Raw genomic sequence first — 7,376 nt, forward strand, 5'->3', positions numbered from 1 at the left:
CCCCACTATTTTATAAAGGGTGTTATGGTGGTAATTAAATTTTCCATTAAGTTTCTACGCTGTGCAATTTTAAGATGGGATCTTGAAGGAACTAGAAGAGGAAAAGAATAGTGCCAGACACTGTAGACTTAAGTTTGGACACATTTTAGTTGTTTCTTTGTGTGAATAGATGAATTTTGGTTATACAGGGATATTGTTGGAAGTATATATATGACAGTTTGAATATGCAGATATTGTGTAATCAAAGAAGTGAATTGTAGTTGAATTTGTTTTTCGTTATCAATACAGCAAAATTTATTTTTTAAAACTAGACCTCCTATTCCCTCTTGAATAATTACTTCTTTTATAAATATAGCCTTGCAGATCTGTTTTAATTATTCATATCCTCCCTTAGCCAAAGGGCAGCACATGACCCAAGATAGGTGAGTTGGATGCTGTTTTAAATCTTTATCAATGAGATGAAGTAACTGGCTGTATTTGGAAGTAGATATTATCTTGGTGGTAGTGTATTGGTTAGATTTTTCATGTTATAACCTAATTTTTTAACACAATTTCCACACTAGGCCTCCTACCTTTAAACTGTGTCACGAGGCTCCAATAACCTTCCAAAAACTTCTCTTTTGCTTTTGTTAGCCAGAGTATTTCTGTTGCTTACAATTACATATGAGAATGATACAGAGGGAAAGGGTATAGAGAGTTCAAACAAGCATGCAAGATGGTGAAAGTTGTGAATGGTCTGAATTGTTTAAGGGAAAAATAAGAAAATGTAAATAGCAGAAGATGTATAGGAGACTACTGATAATGCCTTTTCTCATACTGGACAATTATATTGGACATGTTAGAGGGTGCAGATTACACTCAGGAAGGCTATATGTGGCCAAAAGAGGGGCGGTATTGGTGGGTAGGTTCATGAATGAAAATTTTTGTGAAGGGTTTAAAGATAATTCCTCCTGAGTGTGGGTATGAGAAGAAATTAAGAAGGAATCAAATATGAGAGTATTTCACTAAGCTATTTACATAGTCATATTAAGGTTTTAATATGCATAAAATGCATATTAAAATTATTTTAAAAATGCATGAAGTGATTTTAAATGGGTCTTAATAAACTTACATTAAAGTCTGTGTGAAACAAAAGCACAGGTGTCATAAAAGCATACTGAAAATATATAAAGTACCATACAAAGACATTCATATTACTATTATGACCATGATTGTTGTTGTTAATTAAACCCAGACATATTAATTCATGAAGTTTTCTCTTTGAATCATTAAAACTTCTTTTCCAGGTGAAAAAAAATGAGGCTGTACATCACTAGGTAGAGTAGTCTAAACATATCACTTATTACTGGGGAGCTAAAAAATACAGCAATGGGAAAATTCTATTGACTTTATGGTTTCTATGCCTGTCAATGTAGATCAAGTATGAATACATTTTTTATAATTTCTTTTTTAGAGAATGCATTTTTAATGGATTTTGTTTATTGACTCCTTAGGAAAAATGATAAATGTGATAATATGATAAAAATATCAGTAAACTTAGAATCAGAAAACCTGGAATCAAAACTCAGCTTCACATCTGTGTGAGCCCTCTCAGTCACAATATTCTTCACTTTTACAATGAGAATAATAATTTCTACTCCCAGTGTTGCTAAAATCATTAAATGAAGCATTTTAAATGAAAATATTTACAAAACATAAAACAGCATAAGTGAGCAATTATTATTAATAATTAATAGACTCTTTCAGTATATTGCAGCTTGTTTTTCAGAAAACCAACCAAAGTAAGAAAATATTAATTCTTTCATCCAAAAAATATTTACCAAATTATTATTATGTGTCTGGCAGTATTCAAGGTACTAAATATAAAACAGTAAACTAAATAGACAAGGCTTCAGCTCTCATAAAGCTTATGCTAATGGTCAGATGGAAGAAAATAAACAAGAAGCAAATAAATGGAAAAAAAGATTATTTCGGATATTTTTTTCATGTTGATAGTAGAGTAAAACAAAGTGATGTGAGTGAAATGAGTTTATTGGGAGAGTTTGTTTAGGCTAAATCTTCAAGTAAAAACTATCAGAGCTAAACAAGGGAACCAACAGTAGACTTCAAGAATTTGTTCATATTCGGGTAGGTATGTCAGGTAAGAACATGTTGTTCGAAGGAGCGATTTATGCTCAGATACAAATTTGGGGATTTTCAGCATCTAGAAGTTGTCTAAAGCCATTGGAAAGCATGAGGTCATCTAAGGAGAAAATTCATTATTGAAATTAGAAATGATTTCAGGTGTGAGTCTTGGAGAACTCATGTAGAGATTGGGTAGAGGAGAAGAAATTGTGAAAGAGAGTAAGATTGAATGGCTAGATGGGTAAAGATAAAATCTCAAAGAGTGTGATGTCATGGGACAAGAAAAGAGTGTTTCTGGAAGTAATAAGTGATCGACTGTGTAAAATGCTTTAAGAGTCTCAGTAATATGAGGAAAGACATGTGATCATTGGGTTTGGCAACATGGAGAATATAGGAGACCTTGAGAACAGCAATTGAATGGAGTGTTAACAGCCTGAGGAATGAATGAGAATTTAAGAAAATCGGATTGCTGGTGTCTTTTGAGAGCTCATTTTCTCAAGATGGCTAAGAGATGCAGGATGGAGCAAATCAGGCTGGGAAATAATTGAGACATGAGAAAGTAGGGAATATGGAAGGTAGTGCTGATGAAAATTTGAGGAATATTGAATAAGTGTTGTGCGTGTTTACATGCAGGAGAAGGGGCTTTTGGGATATATAGGAGACCAATTGTTGAGTTACTGCTATGTGGCAGGTACTTCCAGGTGTTGCATTTAATTTTTATAATCCTATGAGATATGTTGGAGTGTCTCTAATTAATTGACAAGAAAAATGAGAGGGACACATACACAAAATCTAACAGATCATCAAAGTTCCCAATACTATAAGTTCCCTTATCCTCCTATTTGAGAAAAGAGAAAAAAAATCACAGGCAGATGAAAAGACTCAACAGATTGCAGCAAGCAGATTAATTATTGACAACAATTAATGCATTTTCCATGGAAGAAAGATACTGCAAAAATCAGGAGACAAATAAATATTTCATTGTCAAATAGTGGTGAAGGACAATAGCTTTTATCCAGAGTTCTGACTTTGTCATTTGGTATGCAGAGAACTTGCATGAGTGATTGTTTATTAGCTTCCCCAAATTCATTCACTTTGCTCAGTAACTCTGAGATTTCTCCCACTAAAAGGGCAGGACATATTTCCTTGCTTCTTGACTTTCAGTTCAGCCATGTGACTTAGAGAATTGATTATGTGCCAGTTCCCAACATACGAATAAACCTTGAGAAACAATGCATGTTTCAGCTTGTTCCCTTTCTTCTTTGTCATAATCATGAAATGACCATGTAGTCTGGCTCATTGGTCCTAGAAGGAGGACGAGGGACACAGGGAACAAAGCTGAACTACCCTAGATAAGCCTACCTAGATCAGCCAACCTCCATCCATGACCCAGGCCTTTGAGCAAGCCCAGCCAGGTCCGGCCTGGATCCGTGTGATGTTACTAGAGCTTTATAAACCCAAGGCTTCTTGCTTGTTAAATATGAATAATCTAAAGGTATAATGTATGCAAATCATATGAAACATAGTAAGCATTTAATGAAATTATTTAATAATGCCTGAACTATATCATTTAATGAAACTATTCTATTACTATTAAATCATTTAATAAAACTAATATTCTCAATGAGATTGAGAGAAAATCAGTTGTTTTAGAGATGACAAATGCAATAGCAAATAAAATATGCAATAAAAGTAGTGAATGAAAATGTGGATATTGAAGAAAAGCCTAATTTAATTTTATAATAGGTTTAAATGAAAGCTCAAAATCTTAATCAGAGAAAAAGCATAAATAGAAGACCACAATAAAAGAAAACACAGAGGGGTATAAAGACAGATTCAGTAAATCCAAAATGTATAAAACAGGAATTCCAAAAGTCAACAACTAAGGCAGAATAGAAAAAAAAAATCAAACCATAATAAATTAGTTGAGCTGAAATACAGACTTACAACTTCAGAATTACAGGACTTATTAAGTAACAGACGTCTTTAAAACTTTTTTATTATGGAAAATTGCAAAACTATACAACGTAGACAGAATAGGTTAATGAACCCCCCCGTATGCATCTTTCAACTGCAATTACTAGCCCTAGGCCAATCTTGTTTCATCTACACACAAATGCATTTATTCCCCAAATATTTGGAAGCAAATCTCAGACACTATTTCATTTCCTCTGTAAATATTTCTGTTTTATTTCTAAAACAAATAAAAACTTCTTAACAGCATAACCATTATCATTCTTAGAAAATTAAATTGATAAGAGCTTCTAATCCTATCAAATATCAAATCTAGTGTTTGAATTTCAAATTGTCTCATAAATTCATAAATGTTATAAACTACATATACATATATATGTACATACATATATACATATATACATATATTTACCATTTGGTTTAATTAAGGTTCTCACATAGGAATTGGTTGATATGCATCTTAACTGTCTTTTTATAGATTTTCCCTCCATCTCTTGTTTTGTTTTTACAATAATTTGTTATTAAAATTTTTTTTTTAAATAATGGAGTTTTCTAGACTGAGTTTTGGCAAATTTTCTCCCTGGTGTATTGAATAAAAAGATCTAACCTATGTATTTCCTGAAAATTCATATATGGATCTAGAGGCTTGACCACAAAAGGTTGATTTTCTTTTTCTTTTTCTTTTTTTTTTTTTTTTTTTGGTGAGGCTACTTTATATGCGTAAATAGCAGAGTGTTTTTTGTTGTTGTTTTTTTCATTAAAATTTATCGGGGTGACAGTGGTTAGTATAATTTTCTGCTAGGAAGTACACAGTGTCTGGGTTTTTGTCTTTTTGTGTTATTAGAAGCAATTGATGATCAATGCCTGGACTCATGATGGTTGGAAAAATAATGATATTCTAATTATATCATTCATTTCTTAGTTATTGCCTAGTATACTTCTCTAAAAGACATTTCCCTTCATTATTATCTGGCTCTCTTGTGATACAGTTGTGTAGGAAAGACAGAATAGGTATATGGTTCTTTTTTTTTATTACTTGTTTTCAAAATAAGGAGTTGGTTCACTAATGTCTTATATGCTTGCTTTTTCATATGATAGAAACTTGCATTTTAAGTATTTAAGGTGAGTTTCAAACCACTTTATTATCTTATTGATGCTGAAAATGTCCATCTTTGTCCAGTTTTAGAGAGTTTCCATGCTGTGTGGTACGACACAGAATGCCAGGGTCACCTGGTACACTTTCTGCTCTAGGCCTGGAATCAGTGGTTTTTACAAGGAGCTCTGGTTCCTTTTAATGAGAAAGAGTACATGGTGACCATAATCTAGGTGCTAAGAGCATTTGTTGTAAGTGGTTTGGTCATTCTACCCTGCCTTTTCAAGCATTCAGAGTTAAGAAATGCTTTCTTAAAGAAAAATTCATGCTAAGTTTGCATTGGTATTGTCAATTCAAATTGAAGACTACAAAGGGTTTTACTTAACTATTTCAATATTACATCTATCTCCTTTTCTCATGCTGAAAATCCTGGTTCTGAACAACATGAGAGAATAAAATAAGAATTATTACATTCATATTTTTTGTCCCAAAATATACCTACAATCAGATTTAGACTAACAATACCAACACTTCACATACGATATGATTACTAAAAAATGTGTTTTCATTTATTTTACTTTTTGGGTTATTTCTTGCGAGGCTATATCAAAACTACACTTCTTTAAAGTCACTTGGAACAATCTCTGTGCCATAACTAAATGCATATTAAGTTTAATCTTTAACTTTTATTTTAAATTTTCAGGGAGTACTTAATAGTTTTATTTATAAATATGTAAAATGTAAAAATCAAGATATATCCAAAAAACGTAAATTCTTTTTTTTTTAAGGTTTTATTGGGGACTTGGGGGAGGGGAACAGCGCTGGGGAATTGGAACATACAAGTTGCTGTCGTTTTGTTCTTCAGTCTAGTTGTGGAGAAAGTTGCTTCACTGGCCCATGTTGGTGTCATCATTGCGCTCTTCCTGGGTGAGGCAGATTGGTTACTGGCCTCCGGACAGCTACTCACAGTGGCTCTTGGCAGCTCACGCTGGCTGCCAACCATACACGGTAGCTTATTGCAGCCCACTGCAGCAGGGGCTGCAGCCGATGCTGTCGCCAGCAACTCACAGCAGCCCAGCTCCAGGTCCAGCTGTTGTTCACCATCTTAGTTGTAGAGGGCAGTGTCACTGGCCTCCGTATGGGATCCGAACTGGGGCCCTGCTGCTCAGAGCTGGTGTCCCAAGCCAGCTCTTAACCAATGCACCACTCAGCTGGCCCAAAAAAACGTAAATTCTTTATATTCTTTCCCTCTTTTTAAAGGAAACCACTCCTTTTATTTTATGATTTATTTTTCTATTGTTTACTTTTAAGACAAGAAGATATGTATTTATGCAAATATCCTTCCTTTCTGAGCTAGCTGAATAATAGCATCATTATGTTATTTTCTCCACCTTGCTTTCTCTTCTTTTTAAAAATTAACTCTATTCCTTAGAAGTCAATCCACTTTAGTATTTTGAGATATTCCTTACTCCATTTTAGAGTTGCTTAGCATGCTACCTTGTGGTTATACCCATACTGTGTTTAATTACCTCTAATGAAGGACATTTGAGTTTTTACAAGGCAATAACCTTGAAACGAATAGTTTTGTGCAAATGAGTTCATATTTCTTGCTAGGGTACCATGAGAAAATTCTTAGAAGTAGAATTGCCAAAGGAAATATGTAAATAACTTCACTAGATGTTAACAAATTATCTGCAGTAGAAGTTTATTATGTATTCATATGAGCAATATATGAGAGAGCTTGTTTCCCATAGTCTTGTTGACAGAGAGTGTTGTCAAACTTTCAGATTTTTATAGCAAACTAAATTAATAAAAATTACAGATATTGACTATATCTTGGTAAAAGTTGAATTTTCAGAACCAAAAGGAAATCTGCACATGTTTTTTGTAGGTGCTGAAACTCCCTTCTTGCCAGCCTTACTAAACTAAAGCAGGTTACCTAACAAGGAGTTAAGAAACACATACACTTTTTAATTTCTTTTTTTTTTTTTTGAATTAGCGTCTTGGGTTTCTCTGGATAGATACCTAAGAGTGGAATTGCTGGGTCATAAGATAGTTTGACTTTGAGTTTTTTGAGATACCTCCATACTAATTTCCATAGTAGCTGTACCAATCTGCAATCCCACCACCAACAGTACACCAGGGTTCCCTTTTCTCCACATCCTCACCGGCACTTGTTATTTGT

This window comes from Hipposideros armiger, unplaced genomic scaffold (genome assembly GCF_001890085.2).
Source record: "Hipposideros armiger isolate ML-2016 unplaced genomic scaffold, ASM189008v1 scaffold_1174, whole genome shotgun sequence".
Lineage (NCBI taxonomy): Eukaryota > Metazoa > Chordata > Mammalia > Chiroptera > Hipposideridae > Hipposideros > Hipposideros armiger.